Below are 21,353 nucleotides of genomic sequence, written 5' to 3'. Positions count from 1 at the left end.
TGGAAGCACTGCAGCACTGCCTCGGCGAAGCGGCAACAGGCTGTGCTGAAGCTAATCTGCATAGGTGACAAACCCCACAATGCAGAAGAGCTGTGGACAGCTCTGAAACAGCAGGCAGATCACTGGCTCACACCTCTGAACCTAAAGCCAGGAAAGGTCGTTTGTGACAATGGCCGGAACCTGGTGGCGGCTTTGAGGCGAGGCCAGCTGACACATGTTCCATGCGTGGCCCATGTGCTCAACCTCGTGGTTCAGCGGTTTATAAAGTCATACCCAGAGCTGTCTGATCTGCTGGTAAAAGTTCGCCGCCTGTCTGCACATTTTCGAAAGTCACCTACTGCTTCAGCCGGCCTTGCCGGCTTTCAGCGCCGTTTGCATCTTCCGGCTCACAGACTGGTGTGTGATGTCCCCACGCGTTGGAATTCAACTCTGCACATGTTGGTCAGGATATGTGAGCAGAAGAGGGCAGTTGTTGAGTACCTGCATCACCTAAGCCGTCGGGAAATGGGTCAAACTCCACACATAACACCTGAGGAGTGGAGATGGATGTCAGACCTATGTACCATCCTCCAAAACTTTGAGGACTCCACCAAGATGGTGAGTGGTGATGACGCCATTATTAGCGTCACCATACCGCTACTCTGCCTTCTAAAACGGTCCCTGCTGAAAAACAAACATGATGCATTGCAGGCGGAGCGCGATGAGTTGCAGCAAGAAACAGTAGTGGGTGTGGGTGATAACACACAGCCCAGCCTCGTCTCATCACAACGTGCAGTGGAGGACTATGACGAGGAGGAGGATGAAGACATGGAGCAACTCTCCGGCCAAATTGAGGATATGACATGCACACCAGTCATATCCTCGATTCAGCGTGGCTGGCCAGAGGACAGGGTAGATGAGGAGGAGGAGGAGGAGGAGGAGGAGGAGGACAGCATGTTCAGTCATCTTGTTGGTCAGGCTACTGAAGTCCTGGCTGTTAAGAGTCTGGCGCACATGGCTGACTTTATGGTAAGCTGCCTGTCTCGTGACCCTCGCGTTAAGAACATCTTGGCCGACAATCATTACTGGTTGGTAACACTGTTAGACCCACGCTACAAGGAGAACTTTTTGTCTCTTATTCCCGTGGAGGAGAGGTCAACCAAAATGCAGCAGTTTCGGAAGGCCATACTCACGGAAGTAGGCAAAGCATTCCCCTCACAAAACGCTAGCGGCATAGGTCAGGAATCAGTGGACAACCGAGGCGTACAGCCGAGAGAGGCACAAGTCCAATCCGCCAGAGGTAGGGGAACAGTCTTTAAGATGTGGGACAGTTTTCTCAGCCCCTCACGTACCACAGCCCCTGAGGTGCGGGGTAGTGCCACAAGAAATCCTAAGTTTGCCCAGATGCTGAAGGAGTACCTTGCAGATCGAACAACTGTACTCCGACATTCCTCTGTGCCTTACAATTATTGGGTATCCAAGCTGGACACGTGGCATGAATTGGCTCTCTACGCCTTGGAAGTCCTGGCCTGCCCTGCTGCTAGCGTTTTGTCAGAGCGTGTTTTTAGTGCCGCAGGTGGAATCATTACAGATAAACGCACCCGCCTGTCAACTGAAAATGCTGACAGGCTGACTCTGATAAAGATGAACAAGGGTTGGATTGGGCCAGACTTCACCACACCACCAGCAAATGAGAGCGGAGTTTAAAGTTTGCCATGTACCTCCACTCACCCATGGGTACACTTCTCGACTTTGGATAATCGCTGGACTGCTCCTCCTTCTCCTCATGCGCCATCATGATGACCGTTACAATAGTTAGGTCTTTGTTTCAGGTATACCCCCAGTGGTAAATTTTTTCGCCCATTCTTTGCAGAATGGACATTACAACGACAGGAGACCCGCTCCTTTGCAATGGGAACAATGTTTTGAGGCCCTCATGCACGTCTCTACCCAGGGACAACGTGGAGCCTCCCAATTTTTGGCTGCCCTGCCTAAGGGCTATACTGAAATACACCCACTTCCTTACAATGGGCACTTCAGGTTTACAGGCCATCATGCACGTCTCTATCCAGGGACAATGTGGAGCCTCCCAATTTTTGGCTGCCCTGGCAAAGGGCTATACTGAAATAGACCCACTTCCTTAAAATGGACACTTAATGTTTTGAGGCCATCATGCACGTCTCTACCCAGGGACAATGTGGAGCCTCCCAATTTTTGGCTGCCCTGGCAAAGGGCTATACTGAAATAGACCCACTTCCTTACAATGGGCACTTCAGGTTTACAGGCCATCATGCACGTCTCTATCCAGGGACAATGTGGAGCCTCCCAATTTTTGGCTGCCCTGGCAAAGGGCTATACTGAAATAGACCCACTTCCTTACAATGGGCACTTCAGGTTTACAGGCCATCATGCACGTCTCTATCCAGGGACAATGTGGAGCCTCCCAATTTTTGGCTGCCCTGGCAAAGGGCTATACTGAAATAGACCCACTTCCTTACAATGGGCACTTCAGGTTTACAGGCCATCATGCACGTCTCTATCCAGGGACAATGTGGAGCCTCCCAATTTTTGGCTGCCCTGGCAAAGGGCTATACTAAAATAGACCCACTTCCTTACAATGGGCACTTCAGGTTTACAGGCCATCATGCACGTCTCTATCCAGGGACAATGTGGAGCCTCCCAATTTTTGGCTGCCCTGGCAAAGGGCTATACTGAAATAGACCCACTTCCTTACAATGGGCACTTCAGGTTTACAGGCCATCATGCACGTCTCTATCCAGGGACAATGTGGAGCCTCCCAATTTTTGGCTGCCCTGGCAAAGGGCTATACTAAAATAGACCCACTTCCTTACAATGGGCACTTCAGGTTTACAGGCCATCATGCACGTCTCTATCCAGGGACAATGTGGAGCCTCCCAATTTTTGGCTGCCCTGGCAAAGGGCTATACTAAAATAGACCCACTTCCTTACAATGGGCACTTCAGGTTTACAGGCCATCATGCACGTCTCTATCCAGGGACAATGTGGAGCCTCCCAATTTTTGGCTGCCCTGGCAAAGGGCTATACTGAAATAGACCCACTTCCTTACAATGGGCACTTCAGGTTTACAGGCCATCATGCACGTCTCTATCCAGGGACAATGTGGAGCCTCCCAATTTTTGGCTGCCCTGGCAAAGGGCTATACTAAAATAGACCCACTTCCTTACAATGGGCACTTCAGGTTTACAGGCCATCATGCACGTCTCTATCCAGGGACAATGTGGAGCCTCCCAATTTTTGGCTGCCCTGGCAAAGGGCTATACTGAAATAGACCCACTTCCTTACAATGGGCACTTCAGGTTTACAGGCCATCATGCACGTCTCTATCCAGGGACAATGTGGAGCCTCCCAATTTTTGGCTGCCCTGGCAAAGGGCTATACTGAAATAGACCCACTTCCTTACAATGGGCACTTCAGGTTTACAGGCCATCATGCACGTCTCTATCCAGGGACAATGTGGAGCCTCCCAATTTTTGGCTGCCCTGGCAAAGGGCTATACTAAAATAGACCCACTTCCTTACAATGGGCACTTCAGGTTTACAGGCCATCATGCACGTCTCTATCCAGGGACAATGTGGAGCCTCCCAATTTTTGGCTGCCCTGGCAAAGGGCTATACTGAAATAGACCCACTTCCTTACAATGGGCACTTCAGGTTTACAGGCCATCATGCACGTCTCTATCCAGGGACAATGTGGAGCCTCCCAATTTTTGGCTGCCCTGGCAAAGGGCTATACTGAAATAGACCCACTTCCTTACAATGGGCACTTCAGGTTTACAGGCCATCATGCACGTCTCTATCCAGGGACAATGTGGAGCCTCCCAATTTTTGGCTGCCCTGGCAAAGGGCTATACTGAAATAGACCCACTTCCTTACAATGGGCACTTCAGGTTTACAGGCCATCATGCACGTCTCTATCCAGGGACAATGTGGAGCCTCCCAATTTTTGGCTGCCCTGGCAAAGGGCTATACTAAAATAGACCCACTTCCTTACAATGGGCACTTCAGGTTTACAGGCCATCATGCACGTCTCTATCCAGGGACATTGGTGAACCTCACAATTTTGGACTGCCCTGGCAAAGGAAAATACTACAAAGACTCACTTCCTCAAAATGGGCACATTAGACTCAAGAGGCCTTCATGTACGTCTCTTCTCAGGGACATCGGAGTGCCACACAATGTTTTCACGTAAAATCTTTCATGTATTAATCTCAAAAAGTAACATACACCAGCTCTATCTCACTATTGGGTATGTGCCCTTAACATTTCTGCCATGAAAAATCATTTTGGGGTCATTTTGGAAGGTTTTCTGGTGAGTCCGTAAAAATGGCGTAAAACGCGGACAAAATTGTTCACAGCTGTGACTTTTGAGTGATAAATGCTTCAAGGGGTCTTCCCCATGCTGTTGCCATGTCATTTGAGCACTCTTCTGAGACTTTTGTGCCATTTTTAGGGTTTCTCCATGCTGCCGGGAGGTCATTTCACAAAAATACTCGGGTCTCCCATAGGATAACATTGGGCTCGTTGCTCGGGCCGAGTACACGAGTATCTTGGGAGGCTCGGCCCGAGCTTCGAGCACCCGAGCTTTTTAGTACTCGCTCATCACTAGTCACAATTCCCCTCATCTCCCTCTCTGCTCTGCACAGGTCACAATTCATGCCCAGAACACTCTTGTCTCAAGGCAATGAACATCTCTACTCTCTTCTTGACCCTTTATAATTTGTTGCCCGCTCTTTACACTCGACTCTTACTAAAGTGTCTAATGATCTACTAATGACTCAATCTAATGGTCACTTCTCCATTCTGATTTTTCCGGATCACTCAGCAGAATCTGACAATGTGAACCACTATCTCCTCCTCACAATACTTTGCTCTTTCACCCTCAAGGACCTTGTTTGATCTTGGTTCTCCTCCTACCTCTCTAATCTCTCCTTCAGTGTATCTTTTGCTTGTTCCTCTTCCCCTTACAGTCGGGTATCCTTGGAGTTCAGTCCTAGGACCCCTCCTCTTCTCTCTATACACTACCTCTATTGGACAAACCATCAGTAGATTTGGTTTCTGGCATCATCTCGATGCTGAATACACCCAATTATACACCTCTTCTCCTGACAGCACCCCTGCATTACTTCCAAAATAACAGTGATTCTCTTTCTCTGTTTGCTGTCTTGGGGTTATATTTGACTCCGATCTTTCCTTTACTCCCTATATCTGGTCACTAGCTTGCTAATTTCACCTACACATTAAAAACATCTTTAGAATCCAACCTTCTCTTACCATTGACTCTGCAAAAACTTACTGTTTCTCTGATTCATTCTCGTCTGGACTACTGCAACGCTCTACTAAATGATCTCCCTCTTAGGCCAGTTTCACACATCCTTCTTTTTGCCGGTTTCGCGGATCCGGCACGCTCCCGTACAGTGAATACAGTACAATGACAGCGCTGTAACTTCCGGGTCACATGCGCCGGTCACATGACAGCATGTGACCGGCGCTTGTTGCGCTGTCATTGTACTGTATTCACTGTACGGGAGCGTGCCGGATCCGCGAAACCGGCAAAAAGAAGGATGTGTGAAACTGGCCTTACTAAACCCTCCTCTGTTCAATACATCATGAATGCAGTGACCAGCATTATATTTCTGTCCAACTGCTAAACATATGCTGTCACCATGTGCCAGTCTTTGCACTGGTTGCCCATCTGGTATAGAAACTAATATAAACCTATCACTTTTACACATAAAGCTCTCCACAGTTCAGCATCACCATACATTTCCTTCCTCATCTCTGTCTACCACCCTACTCATCCACCTCGTTCTGCTAATGACCTAAGACTAACATCCTCTATAATCGAAATATCCCACTCCTATCTCCAGGACTTTTCTCGTGCTGTACCAATTTCCTGGAATTGACTACCCAAACAATCGAGTGACTCCCAGAATCCACACTTGCAAGCATGCCCTAAAAACACATTTATTTCCACTGGCCTGACACATACTAGCTGATGACTGGATCATGCATCACAATTTGAAGAACCCTATTTACTATACTGATGAACCATACAATACAAGCACTTTATTTTTACCTTTTATATTACCCCTATTTCCTCATAGATTGTAAGTTTATGACCAAGGGCCCCAAAACCCTCGGTATGCATTGAACTATGTGTTTTACTATGTAATGTCTTATATTGTTTGTAAAAAGTACCTTCTGAATTGTAAAGTGCTGTGGAATATGTTAATACCATAGAAATAAAAATTGTTCTTAATTATTATTGTTTTCTATGGAACATATGGTAGATGTAAAGCATCTCTGTATACTGTTAACTTAAAAAGGCTCAGACAAGATGGCCAAACCATGATTATAGTCAAAACATGCCATAAAAAAAATATCTAAAAAGTAGATTGGAAAGCAAAATATCGGTATTTGGTTTAAATTAGCAAATAAAATATAAGTGATGAACTAAATGTTAGGCTGGTTTCACACAGTATAAATGAAATGACTTAATCAACCACATATCTGATTGTAAAGCCCATGCCGACGTCCTCACATTCTCTTGCTCCCCTACCCCGCCAAAGATGTTGGTTTGCTCACCTGTCCAGGTGTCCTGCAGCGGTGGCACAGTCCCATGCTGCTGCCTCCTGGAGCGTCTGTACACCTTGCAGGCTTCCAGACTCTGTCCGTAGGGCATGCCTGTGGCCACGCCCACTTTATTAAAGGGCCAGCATCCTCCTAACCCGGAAGTGCCTTCCAGGTTAGCTGGGAGGCCGCAGGTATTTAAGACAGCTCTGCCCTATAAGAGGTGCCTGGGCAATGAGTTAGTTTCATTGCTAGTTGTCAGGTCCTTTAGCACTGATGCTGATATAGTGCTGTCTACTGCTTCTGGCAATTGTTTGTATTTCAGTGCTGTGCTCCTCCTCTGTTCCGCTGATGCCACTATCATCCACGCCGACTGGCTTACCCGTCTTTGTAAGTATCCATGCCGATTGATGCTGCTGTACCAATCAGGGGCCAGCCGTCGCAGCACCAGTCTTCCTGAGTGGCACAGAGACTCACACCTGCAGTGTAACACCCTCCCCATCAGGCGCTCTGGAGAAAACCAGGTGTAGGTTTGTAGCCAAGCCCCTCTGGATTTTTTTGTGCTGTGGCCCAGTGGGTTCAATAATATCCCTGCTCGCCCGACAAGCATAACACTGACTCTAACTCAATAGGCTCAAATATGCCTAGGATTTTGTTGAGTTTGGGTCAACAGACCTGTCAACTGTCCTGACATTCCTGTCCATACTTTTACTTTGAATGCCGGATACATAAAACTGGCCTAAGGTGCACATACACATTGGATGAAATTCAGCCAAACATTCTGGCTCGGGTCCTCCTGATCTCATTAATGGTTGGCCATGGCCAAACCCGCATGTCTTTTCTCTAGGTTGAGTTTAAGAAGTCTCCAGTTGATCTCCTGAATTTTAGTGTACAACACCTAGGATACCCCTGTGTTTTACAGAACTAAACTAGGATCAGTGTAAGGGCGGCTTTGCACGTTGCGACATTGCACGTGCGATGTCGATGGGGTCAAATCGAAAGTGACGCACATCCGGCGTCGCAGTCGATATCGCAACGTGTAAAACCTTTTTGATACGATGAACGAGCGCAAAAGCGTTGTTATCGTATCATCGCTGCAGCCTCCGACATTTCCATAATGCCAATGGTGTGACAGGTACGATGTTGTTCCTCACTCCAGCGGCAGCACACATCGCTGTGTATGAAGCCGCAGCAGCGAGGAACATCAGCTTACCTGCCGCCGGCTGCATTGAGAAGGACGGAGGTGGGCGGGATGTTTACATCCTGCTCATCTCCGCCCCTCAGCTTCAATTGGCCGCCTGCCGTGTGACGTCGCTGTGACGCCGCACGACCTGCCCTCCTAAGGAAGGAGGCGGGTCGCCGGCCAGAGGGACGTCGCTACGGCAGCTTTCACTAGATATCGCACGTGCGACGGGGGCGGGACTATCGCTGCAGCATCGGTAACACATTGTTACTGATGTCGCAATGTGCAAAGCCCGCCTAAGACTGAATTTTAGGTGAAAAGAATCCCTTAATACAGTTTAATAGTATGAGCATAATCGATAAAACTAATTAAAGTACTACATAATAAACGTCTTACGTCTAATCAGCTCTTTTGCACATTTCTGAACTCATGCATTTATATCTGCACACATGTGACAAGGCTTCACAGCTCTTCAGCTTCTATGTGGGAGCACCTGAACTGCTGTCTTAATCAGCAAAGAGTGCAAAGAATAAGTGAATGGTTAATTGAGTCATGAAACTAGCAATTCTCCTTTGAATAGAATACCCTAGCTGTCTTTATGAAAAGTGTTAGATGATTTTCTAACACCTATCATTCAATAGGCTCTAACAATAGAAGACATTCTGTACAAAGCAAGAGCACAAAATAAATCTTAATGTTAGGAAAATGAATTATTTTAGTTTTGTTATTGTTTAAATACTTTAGATTAGAAAGTCTAAGCTTGGACTCAACTGGATTCAAAGTTTTATTTTTGTTGCCACTATCTTGGACCCTAGGGCTGATGATATGTTATCAACAATTAGTTAAAGGAAATGTTATCTGGGTTGAGGAGCTGATAGGGCTAATGGTAATTGTCACATGCCTACCTGGACAAGGGTGGCACAGCACGCAGACACTGGCCAACCAGGTATACTGGTGTGGCTGGGACTTGTGGTTCCTCACAGCCACTTATGGTTCATCACAGTGTAGGAGACTGGCGAATAGTGCCGTCTCCTATGATGGGGTGTAAATAGGTATCGCAAGTGTAAATTAAAGATAAGATGTAGTAGAGCTGAACGGGCGCTCCGTTCAGCTCCCCCTGGCGGTCACCGCTGGTTATATAATAGGAAAGAGGTATGTGTCTGTGTATTGTAAATATTGTATATAACATGTACTGGTCCCTCGTGCTGTGTTCGGTAGGGGATATAGTACAGGGCCAGGTATAGATGTAAGAATCTTAGATAGTCCTAGTGGAACAAGGGAACAAGCAGCAGGAGGTGGAGGATGGGAGTAGCTTAGTTAGCTATAGGAATTAGATAAGGAACACAGGAAAGAGCAGAGAGAGGGCTATTATGGAAGCGGAGCTAAAATGGGAGGAGTGAGCAGAGAGTACAGTAAGTGTGAGGAAAGAATACAGTTAGCTAAGGCTGCTTTCACACTACATTTTTTTAACATGCGTCATGAACGTTTTTTTGCTGCAAAATCGGATCCTGCTTTTACAGCAAAAAAACGCATGCAAACGCATGTGTTATTTTGCAGGATCCTGTCACTTTAAGTTTATGGGCGGGCATTAGAGTCATGTGATCGGGAGTGAGGGGAACTGAACGTGAAAGACTGTGAGCCGACATCTAACAGCTGTGGAGGCTCGCAACTAAGGTAAACATTGGGTAACTTGCTTGGATACCCGATATTTACATTGGTTACGAGCATCTGCAGCTGCTAGGAGCAGGGCTGCCTGCTCCCTGCACACGTAACCAAGATAAACATCGGGTAACTAAGACCGCGGTTACCCAATGTTTACCTTGGCTACGAGCGTCCTCCGCTATCAGCAGGGGGGAGAGTGGAGAGAGAGGGAGGGGGAGGGAGGTGGAGAGAGAGGGAGAGAGGGGGAGGGAGGGAGGGAGGTGAAGAGAGGGACTGATCACGCCAGGCTGGTTTCTGGGCATGCTCAGTAAAACAAGCAGGATCCTGTCTATCAGTATGCCAGCGTTCACATGCGTTTGCGTGCTGTTTAGTCAGGATCCAGCAAGTTGCAGTATTTGGACGCAGCTCAAAAACGCTACAAGCAGCGTTTTTGAAAAAAGTTAAAAAACTGCAAGTCGCTGGATCCTCACTATAACGCACGCAAACGCAGGTGAACGCATGTTGACGCGAGTCCATTGCAAATGCATTGAAATGAAAACGCATTTGCACTGGATCCGTTTTTGCGTTAAAAAAACGTTCATGACGGATGTTAAAAAAACGTAGTGTGAAAGCAGCCTTAGTTGAGCGGCAGGAGACGTGCTAGGCAGGACTCGTGCTAGAGCTTGCCTGATCAAGGAGGGAATCCCTTCACAAATTGTCAAGACCTCACCCGGCTGACCGGCGGCAAATCGACTTCAGACCAGTGGGACACTGTAGCCAGCCAACTTCAGTGGGACTTCGTACTGGAGCCAAGAGAGGTTGCCTGTCTGGGATGCAGGCAAGAGTGAGACACAGCAACCGCATAACGAATGGATACCGGGGAGAAGATAAAGTTACAGGACTTAGCTGCTAGAGGAAGCTTCCTAGGGCAAGTCAGCAGAATTTTCCCCTGAAGACAGAAGGACATAGCACGGGGGTCCTATGGACCAGAAGAATAGATACTGAACGTGCAAGAATAAAGAAGTTCCAGTTATTTTTATTAAGACTATCATGTGGTTGTTGCCATCTCCTCCCTGTCTACGACGAAGAGTCCTGCAAGGACACATGAGATCACTCTCAAAGGTAAAGACACATCTGCACTCATCCATATCTACAAAAGTCAGGGGAAGTAAGGCCGGCCATCACACAGCTTCCCTCTTCAAGTGGCGCTGCGAGCAAGGTGTATCCGCATGTCCTGGCCCCATGGGCTCAAAGAAGAAGAAATGGCAAGCCGCAGACCGTACCTAGCTAAATTTAAAGAAAATGGACGCTGCAGCCTGGAGGCAAAGACCCGCCCGTCATGCGCGTGGTGGATGCGTTGGAGCGCAAAATTGCGTCCGACCTCGGGAAGGGCCAAAGGCTAGAGAGCCTCCCAGGAAGGTGCGGCCTGTAACAGATACCCTCAAAGGAGGAAGCTGCAGCCATACTGGAAGCTGAGAGCGATCAATATGGACGTCAGCCCTACCCCACCGGAGTCCAAGCAGGCCGTTGGCTCGGCCTAAGTGCCCGTGAACGCGGATAGACCATTAATGTCTAAGTATTGGACAACCCCTTTAAGGTCATTGTGTATTACTTTGTGATTATATCCTAACATGAGTAAACTAGCAGTATTTTAAGCTTATTTCATAAATTGAATTTATTGTAAAGCACATAATAAAAATGTAAATGAGATAAATGAAAAAGAACACTGATCAAAATTAGAGAACACTTTCAGATACCTGCAAGTTATTGGTGTTAATCTGCCACCTGGTGCTAATTTCATTAATTATCTGATAAATCCTCTGTAACTGGCAGCCTAACTTTCTAGTTTCCACTGACTTTGCAAAAATTGTGTGCCGTTCCAAAGTGACTGAAACCTTCCGGCAGCAGGTTGACCAGATGAAGACTGAAGGGGTGACCCTATCAGCCATAGCAAGAGAAGTTGGTCATTACAAGTCTGTGATTTGAGAATATTGCTTCTTTACAACATCACAAACGTTTTCAAGTTCCCCAAGAAGGCTGGTCACCCTCAAAGACAAATGCAAGAGAGGACAACATAATGTGGAGCCTCTCCATTTTTAGTCATTTCAACACTGCAGGTGGAATTGCTCACCAGTTCTGCACTGAACATTGTAAGGATCTGTCTCATCATACAGTGTCACAACGTTTAAGAGCATTTAGACTGAAAACCAACTCTGCAGTGACCAAACCTCTTATAAGCAGAAATAATCAAACGGCAAGACTCACCTTTAGTAAAGAGCATGTTGTGTGGATAGAGGAGAAGTGGTCCGCAGTTCATTTCAGTGATGAAAGCAAGTTTAATTTATTTTGATCTGATGAGAAACATTATGTTCGTCCATGGGGAAAGACTGGACCCAAAGAAGTCAGTGAAAGATGGTGGAGGAAGTGTCATAGTTTGGGGAATGTTTTCTGCATCAGGAGTTGGACCTCTTATACAGCTACATGGCAGAGTGATTGCAAGTGTGCATCAGAACCTTCTTCAGCAACACGCGGATCCTTACTTGCGTTCATCACTCAATCTGCCAGCAATTTTCAAGTAGGACAATGCCCCTATCACACAGCAAAATGGGTAAAGCAGTTCCTTGTAACAGAAAACACCGAAACAATTAAACGGCCAGCCCAGAGTCCTGATCTAAGCCCAATAGAAAACCTCTGGAAAATCCTTGGTGACATAGTTATGGCCAAGAAACCCACAACAGTCAAAGAACTGTGGAAGAGACTGGAAGACGAGTGGACCAAAATCACTCCAGAGCAGTGTGAGAGACTAGTGATGTCCTGTGGCCGCAGATGTGATGAAGTCATTCGAAGAAAAGGCCTGTACACATCCTACTGATTGATGACTGTTGTTACCTTCAGAAAATGTACTTATAATCTTTTTCTGTGCTACAGTCATTGCTGTTCTCTAATTGTGATCATCACATTTTGGGCAAAATAAATGTTTTATGTTGATAAACTTTGGATCTTTTGTAAAACACTGTTCTAGTGGCATGGTGTACCCGTTACAAAAAAACTTCAGATATTGATAAAATGTAGATTACATTATTTTTTAAAAAAGCAAGTGATCATACATTGTTCTCTGATTTTGATCTCCAGTGGATATAATAATGTATGTAGATTGTATTGTGAGATTTGGTGTAAATCCACTTTAATGGGCTGACATGGAATTTGATACTAGATTGGGAAGAAATAGTTGAGGTTGCGTTAGTGTCCTGGTTTTACTTTTGTTTCAATGTAAAAATTAATTCCTTTTAGTTAAAAAAATATATAAAAAAAAGCGATAAATTGTTTTCTTTTTGTAGTATTTAGCAGGATCAGCCAACAAGCTAACAGGTATGAGGCCAGCTCTCTTTTTTCCTAATATACAAACATCTCCAGCTGAGTGAGAAGAATGCCTCCCTAATTGTAACCAATTAACTATTCTGAAACTATCAATACACCTAAAATTTTGCATTTTGTAGGAAAAATTATAAAAAATACAACTTATGAATTCCAGAAATTGTAGTCAATTAACATGGTTACAGTAGCTAAATACTTCCTAATTATAAATTACACATTTCTTCTAACCACATTCTTCTTGTTAATTATTTTATAATTAAAATTATTTCTACATATAATTAGCATCTTAAATCTGGAGTTAACTGCTGTTTCTGTTTAGTTAACATGGTGTGATTAGCACTAATTTATGTCTGCCTAGTGAACCTTGGCATATATTTCTGAAAGCTGTTTCCCTATTCAAAATGAGGGGATTGAAAGGTGCATAGATTGCTGCTCCCTCACTGCTACCGGTGCATTGCTACAGGGAAGCGGTTGTGCCTTTGTGTACGACTTGTCTAAAATTTCCATAAAAATCAATCTGTATCTGTAGTAGTAAGAGTTATAGCTGCACAGAAAGCTATTCGAAAAGGTCTCAATTCTAGAACAGCTTCAGCTTCCAGCATAGTCTTCTTCTGAGGCAGAAGGTCTTGAAAATCAAATCTGGACATTATTAAGGAAAGTTTTGGGTGGAACCAAATGAGACTTCTGACATTTATAATAAAAGCAATGATGGACTACAGACTTTACAGAAATCTGAATTTTTATTTTTTATTTTTTTTAGTTTTTAACATGATCAGACAACAAGTCAACAGGTATGAGGCATATTCAGTAGTAGTCCAAAAGTATCTGACAACTTGTTATCCTTCCTGCTTTTTTAAAAAAGAATTATCACATTGACCCTATTCAAACATGTATCTTATTTTACATTTGATAAGACGCACTGAATTATAAGACTCACCCCAAATGTAGAGAAGGAACATAAGGAAAAAAAATGTAATGGTAAAATGGGAGTCCGTCTTATAATAGCTCACCAGAAGGAAACGGTAGTGGTGGAGTGGCTCAGGAGGGTCACAGGAGGCACGGTCGGCAATGCTGCTGGCTTGGAGGAGGGAGTGTCGCAACACAGGACAGTAAGTGATACTTCGGGCTCAGGGGTATCACGGCAGTAGGTGGCATTGTTCTGTCTCTGCACTGCGGGCTCCATTGATCTGTCGTCTGTTGACATGATGAATTTCAAGAAAATGGCCACAGAGGTGGCACATGTACAGATTGGCTTCCGCAGCCGTTTTCTTGAAGTCCATAGCATCAAGTGCCGGCAGTTCACTGGAGCCCGCCGCCTCGATACCCCAGACCTGCAGTTATTGAAGACCCTCTATCTTGTGACCCTCCTGAGCCGCTTCACTGGAATGACAATTCCCTCCTCCTCCCGCACCACCACCCACACCCCGGTAAGGCATATCCGGATTATAAGATGTACCATCATTTTCCCCCCAGTTTTGAGGGGAAAAAGTGTGTCTTATAATCCGAAAGATACGGTAAGTACAATAGAGATGAGCAGATCTGGCAAAATTCAAATTCACCTGTTTGCACATTTTTTGCTCGGATATTCAATTCGCTGAGAATAGAGGTGAGCGGATCCATGGAAGTTCATGTTCTGCAGGACTTTATATAAAGCTCTGTTCTGGACCCAGACTTGACCTGAAATTCATTGGAAGTCACTGAATGGACAGTTCGGCTCTCCGTCCACATACAGCCAGCCATATCAAGCGTACCCGAGCACAGCGATGCTCACACAAGTGGTCAGAATATGTAAAGCATCTGAACTCTGAACTCGAACAATGAGGTGTTTTTTTTTGTAAAGTCTGTGTACGGTAGGAACACCGAACATAAAACTTCGGGTCCACGCATCTCTAGCGGAGAAATAACAAAATACAATGTCTTTTATTGTGTTTTGGGATCTCTCCAGACCCAAGGGCACAATAATCTTAACTTTTTACTAATCTCACTGCTTGGCTCCTCTGCTGTTGTAAGATGTTATAAGGACTGGACATGTTGTAGTGAGTAAAAAAAGAGATGGAGAGGTCAGCTTAAGTGTAATGCTCACGACCGGTGTAGAGGCAGCGAGCGGGATTAGTGGACCCACTGGGCCACAGGGGGACTCTGGGCTTACCCCTTAGTGGGCGGGGCTTGACAAAAGGGTACTTTACATGCTGCGATTTCGGTACCGATATCGCTAGCGAGCGTACCCGCCCCCATCGGTTGTGCGACACGGGCAAATCGCTGCCCGTGGCGTACAACATCGCTAACACCCGTCACACGGACTTACCTTACCAGCAACGTCGCTCTGGCCGGCGATCCGCCTTCTTTCTAAGGGGGCGGTTCGTGCGGCGTCACAGCGACGTCACACGGAAGCCATCCAATAGCAGAGGAGGGGCGGAGATGAGCAGCCGGAACATCCTGCCCACCTTCTTCCTTCCTCATCGCCGGTGGACGCAGGTAAGGAGATGTTCGGCATTCCTGTGGTGTCACATATAGCGATGTGTGCTGCCGCAGGAACGATGAACAACATCGTACCTGCAGCATCAACGATATTCAGGAAATGAACGACGTGTCAACGAGCAACAATTTTTCACGTTTTTGCGCTCGTTGATTGTCGCTCATTGGTGTCACATGCTGCGATGTCGCTAAAGGCGCCAGATGTGCGTCACTAACGACGTGACCCCGACGATATATCGTTAGCGTGTAAAGTACCCTTAAGCGCCCACCGCCAGGTGGATGCCAGCTACTATTACCAGGAACGTGACCGGGACTGTGGCAGCTGACTCCCGGGACAGGTGACGGACTCAGATATACGCAGACTTGACTGAGAGACGTTGAACAGGTGGGTACAGACAGGAATGGTGGGCATGGCATGGGTACACAGGTATGGGAAGGCAGGTACTGGAGGCGGACACAGGGTTAACAGAACAGGAGCTTAGGACCTGACAACTAGCTAGGTAGCAAACTGGAGACAGACTGACTAAGGTGTTGTGCAGGTGTACCGCCCTTGCAGCAGTCGGACTGCTCGGATCCGGGGTTGCTGTGGCTCGAGGGTCTCCGGACCCGGGGACTTACGGCCACTCAAAAATAAAAGGGGGACTATTTACAGGGGGAGTAGTGTTCATGACGCAACCCCTGGTTTGCGGTAAGGGGAGTACCGCCGCTGCCGATGGGAGTACTCAGGGGAGATGGAGTGGGGCAGCCAGATGACATTCCCTCCAGGTAGGGGAGGCCCTGGGACTCTGGATGGTGGAGGTGTAGGGGAGCGTGGTGCAGGCCAGGCGGGCAGACTCAGGGGAGATCAGCGTACTCACTCAGGCCATGTGGCTGTTGGTGCGACAATTAAACAGACTCTGACACAGGAGTAAACCAAGTCTCTGGGTGCCACTGCCACTCGGGGAAGCTCGTCCGGGAATTCGTCCCCGTTGGTATTGCTGATGGCTCTGGACCTGCCTCCATGCCCTGTGGTTAGACGTTTCTGAGTGACCCCTTGGCCTGAAGCTTTTTGGGTCCCTCTCCCTACGATTAAATAGAGGAGCTGTGCTCTCAATGGCTGACATTTGGGATTTCAGTGGGCCGCATAAGCTGGAAAGCCCTATCCCCCTCGTTGTGTTGGTGTCTTCGATCTCTGAGCTCTTCGGGAAAGTTCATAAAGAGACTATCCTCCACAGGTTAATTATCAGGTTGCGTGAAGCTACTCCCTGATCCAGAGTCCAGTACCCTGCCATGCTCGGTACCAGTCCGGTTACTAGATTTTCCGGTGCCAACTATTCTACAAAACTAAGTCTGGGCACCCTTCTCCAATACCCTGCGACCGGGTCTCCGACTCCTCCGGTCTCAGACCACCGTCTACGACCTAGCCAAAGTCTCCCAGGGAGCTACAACTCCCTCAGCTCCTCACTCTCTGAGGGCTACCACTCAACTGACTAAGTCCCTCCCACCAGTCTGCCTGACCTCTAAGCGGGTGGCCCTATTCTAGCTAGACCACCCACTGGTGTGGCTGACAGGGTGTGGTGTAAGGTGTGGCTAGGATTTGAATACTGATGGAAGCAATACCAATAGTTAGGATCCCAGAACCATGGAGGGTGAGTTCTGCACCATAAGAAAAAGGAGTGCAGTTCCCTGTGACACCCTGATAAGTTCAGGGGCATCACACAGGCACCTCCCCTAATGGGAGGCAGCCTTAAATACACGGTGGCTCTCAGCCATAGGCTAAGAGGCATTTCCTGGAAATGGCATGCTGGCCCTTTAAGAAGAGGGCCGGTGTACGCGCACGCATCTTAGATGCACTCCCAGGAACCCTGTGCGGCATGAACAAGACCTGGGAGAGGTAGGAGGCAGTAGAGCACGTAGATGGCTGCTCAGCAGCAAGGGAGGATGTGACCTGGCCAGGACTGTGAGTAAGTCGGCGCTACAATAAGGTTTGTTTTGGGTTTTTTTTATTTCTTTTTATGGTTCAGTGGTCACCATTTTGCTGAATCCGTGAGTAAGCGAATTGCAAAAAAATCGGCAGTTTGTCAATGCAGATTTTTGTAAAATTAAAGTAAAATTAAATTACACTTAAATGTATTAATCTATGGATACTAGAAAGCTGGCTGATAAGTTTAGAGTTTGTTGTTACCTGGTTCTTGTAACCTATTTATTTTATTGTGATGGCAATGAATAAGGGGTGTCTACGTTCGGAAATCCCTAATTGGGTGTTTAAAATAGGTTCATTAAACCTGACAAATTAAGGTTAATTTTACAGCTCTTCCATGCCCCTATGTGCACGGTCACAGTTCTAAGGAACAGCAGTTTATAAAGAAAAATATAAATATTGTATGATACTATCTCAGGTGGCCTATTTATGTTTAATATTGTAAATGCTTAGAAATTTTTATATTTTTAATTTATAAGGAACATACACTATACCAGAAGACCTCATACAGTATGTTTATGTTACTGGTTGTCTATGGCCAGTTTAACTGCCTTGGTGTTATAAAGGTTCTCCTCCCTTATCATTGTAGACTGCATAATTTCTGTCAAAGTATCCCCATCAAAACGTGGGTAAATATCCCATTACGGTGCATTTCTCTACGGTCTGTATATGTTTTTTTATTTTCACATTATTACCGTGCCCAGCATACTAAAGGATATGAGTTTGTTGATTTTCTGGAAGGCATTGATCTGTTGTTACCTCTGAGCCCACTATCCTACAATGAATACAAACGACCAGGATAGCATTTTCTTCTGCATTAACATTCCCATTTCATTAAAATTAGATTGCATGCAGGTGTTGTACATTAATCAGATGCATTTATATTAAAAGAGGACTGGCAAATAGAAAGCTAACAATGAAGAGACAAACAGGGCTCCACAAAATAGTGCTACATCTAAATAGTTGGTTTGAGATGTGCAAAAGCTTGAAGCTTCTGACACCCAAAGCTAAATGTGCTACTGTATAATAATTAGAGATGAGCGAACCGGTCCCGGTTCGGCTCGAGGTCGGTTCGCCGAACGGAGCTCCCGTTCGAGTTCGGCTCGTCGAACGTTCGACGAATCGAACTCGAACTGCATAGGAAACAATGGCAGGCAATCACAAACACATAAAAACACCTAGAAAACACCCTCAAAGGTGTCCAAAAGGTGACAAACAACTCACAACACAACACAAACACATGGGAAAGTGACAAGGACATATACTCATGCGAAAACAAAACAGCTGGACAAGGAAAAAGAGGAGGACACACAGATATATGAGTATATGCAAGGAAACATCGATTCCATTATTGTGCAACTTGAGCCCTGCTCATTTTAGGCTTCCAATCTTGATAAATTGCCTGAGCTCGCCATGTACGCCTTGGGGATCTTGTCGTGTCCTGCAGCCAGCGTTCTCTCGGAACCTGTCTTCAGTGCTGCTGGGGGTCTGCTGGCAGATAAGCACATGTGTCTGTCCACTGACAATGTGGACATGGCTCTCAGAGGACTTTTCTTCCCCTGGGTCAGCCAGGGGACGGGAAAGGCACGCGTATTTTTGAGAGTGCTTCATGCCAAGCATCTTTTTCTTTTTCAAAAGGGAAGGTCAACTGATGCCAGTCAAGTGGGGTGTGTGTGGCCCAATTAGTGGCAACGAGGGAGACTGTGGTTGGAGTCCCCTCGCTGTGTTTCTAAAAGAACCAAGATGAACAAGTCATGGCTCTCAGAGGACTTTTCTTCCCCTGGGTCAGCCAGGGGACGGGAAAGGCACGCGTATTTTTGAGAGTGCTTCATGCAAAGCATCTTTTTCTTTTTCAAAAGGGGGGTCAACTGATGCCAGTCAAGTGGGGTGTGTGTGGCACAATTAGTGGCAACGAGGGAGACTGTGGTTGGAGTCCCCTCGCTGTGTTTCTAAAAGAATCAAGATGAACAAGTCATGGCTCTCAGAGGACTTTTCTTCCCCTGGGTCAGCCAGGGGACGGGAAAGGCACGCGTATTTTTGAGAGTGCTTCATGCCAAGCATCTTTTTCTTTTTCAAAAGGGGGGGGTCAACTGATGCCAGTCAAGTGGGGTGTGTGTGGCCCAATTAGTGGCAACGAGGGAGACTGTGGTTGGAGTCCCCTTACTGTGTTTTACATGCTTTTAGAAGGGCATGACATGGCTTAGAGGTTGACTTTCAGCATCTGTAAACTGTTGGCTACCAAAATGCTGCCTTTCCAACCTTTTTAACCGAGGATTTTTGAGACCTTATGCCCATCGCAGTGCCCCAAGAGCCGATGCCCAGGCGCCACTCCTTCTCCAACAAAGGCGTGCACGCGCTACACCAGCATTTCGCACTAAACATCACTGATTCCTTGAGAAACTCTGTGTGACAGGGTGCATTTCACCACAGATAATTGGCCCAGTAAGCATGGACAGGGGCGTTACATGTCGCTGACTGGGCAATGGGTTACTGTGGGGAGAGATGGAGAAGGGTCTGCTGTACAAGTCTTGCCATCCCTACGAGTTGTGTCAATCCTTCTTCTGTATGTAGAAGTTAATACACTGCTTCTGCCTCTTCAACCTCGTGTGGGTCCTCCACCTTGGCGCATACCCTGTGTGGTCAGGCCACCCTTCCTTGTAACTGCGCACAAGGACTACCACACACCTCCTTACTATGCTGGCAGCAGAGCTCAATGCCATCAGGCGGTCAAAGGTTTACTTTGAAATGTATGGGAAATGTGAGTCACACCGCTGAGAAGTTGTGGACGGTTAGCTCTGGAGACCGAGTTTCATCAATGGTTGTCTCCACTCAACCAGCAGCCAGGGAAGGCCGGGTGCGACAATGATGCAAACATGGGTGCGGCCCTTCGCTGTGACAATGTGACACACGTGCCTTGTGTGGTTCACGTGTTGAACCTGGTTGTCCAGCAATTTTTAAAGCACTATCCTGGCCCACATGGCCTTCTGCAGAGAGCACGGTGTAACGCCTTCCTTGATCCACACACTCAGATGGGCTGTAAATGATAGGCTAGAGGGAAGCCACTCACCAAGCAGGACCCCTAGAACCCTGAAACCCTTTAACCCCTATACAGGGATTAGGAATTACACAGGGCCCAAGGTGATTAATACCTGTGGAAGGCTGCAGTTCCAGAAAATAGTAGTCAGGCAGGGTCAAAACATTAATTGAGGAACAGGAACAGAATGGGACGGCCAGGACGTAATCAGAAAACAAGCAGAGGTGAAATGCGGATCGGCCAACAAGGTACATAAACAGCAAGCAGGAAAAGTAGTCAGGTAACAAGCACACAAAATCATACAACTGAACTGGGGGTAAAATTAACCAGAGGTTCATAGCTATGTCTGGCAGTGGTCTGCAGACAGGATGGGCATAAAAAAGGGTGTGGTGTCTTCCCATTGGTTGTAGCTGAATGATGGTATTTCATCTGTGAGATACCCACCAGCTACATTCAGCCAGAGATTCTGCATCTGTCAAGGTAATGCAGCCCAGTGGGTGAGCATAACCTGGATCCACCTGCGCCGCTGGCATCGACTCCTCTCCCATCATCAGCACTATGCATGAAAGGAACACGTTGTCACCTGGCGACCGGAGTACAAATTGACGGAGCGTACTTCGTTGGTGACTTAACAGCCGTGTGCGGCAATGATGCAAACCTGGCTGCGGGCCATCGTCAGGGCAATGTGACACACGTGCCTTGTATGGCTCACGTGTTGAACCTAATTCTCCAGCAATTTTTAAAACACCATCCCGGCCTACATGGCCTTGTGCAGCGGGCACGCTCGCTATGTGCTCACTTCCATCGTGCGCACACAGCAGCTCAACAACTTTCATCACTCCGGAAGTCTTAGGGTCTGGCAGTTAAACGCCGGAAATGCGATGCTCCGACACGCAGGAATTGGAATCTGCACATGTTGCAGCGTGTGTGGCAGCACCGCAGAGCCCTGCTGAAATACGGTATGACATATAGCCTGGGATAACTTGATCCAGAGGTGGTGCAGATCACGCTGCTGGAGTGGTGTCAGATCAAGGACCTATGCACCCTGCTACACAGTTTACAAATGTCGACGAAGATGTTTAGCACTGGCAATGT

The sequence above is a fragment of the Anomaloglossus baeobatrachus genome, chromosome 1 (assembly GCF_048569485.1).
Source record: "Anomaloglossus baeobatrachus isolate aAnoBae1 chromosome 1, aAnoBae1.hap1, whole genome shotgun sequence".
Lineage (NCBI taxonomy): Eukaryota > Metazoa > Chordata > Amphibia > Anura > Aromobatidae > Anomaloglossus > Anomaloglossus baeobatrachus.
This window is presented reverse-complemented; position numbering follows the sequence as displayed.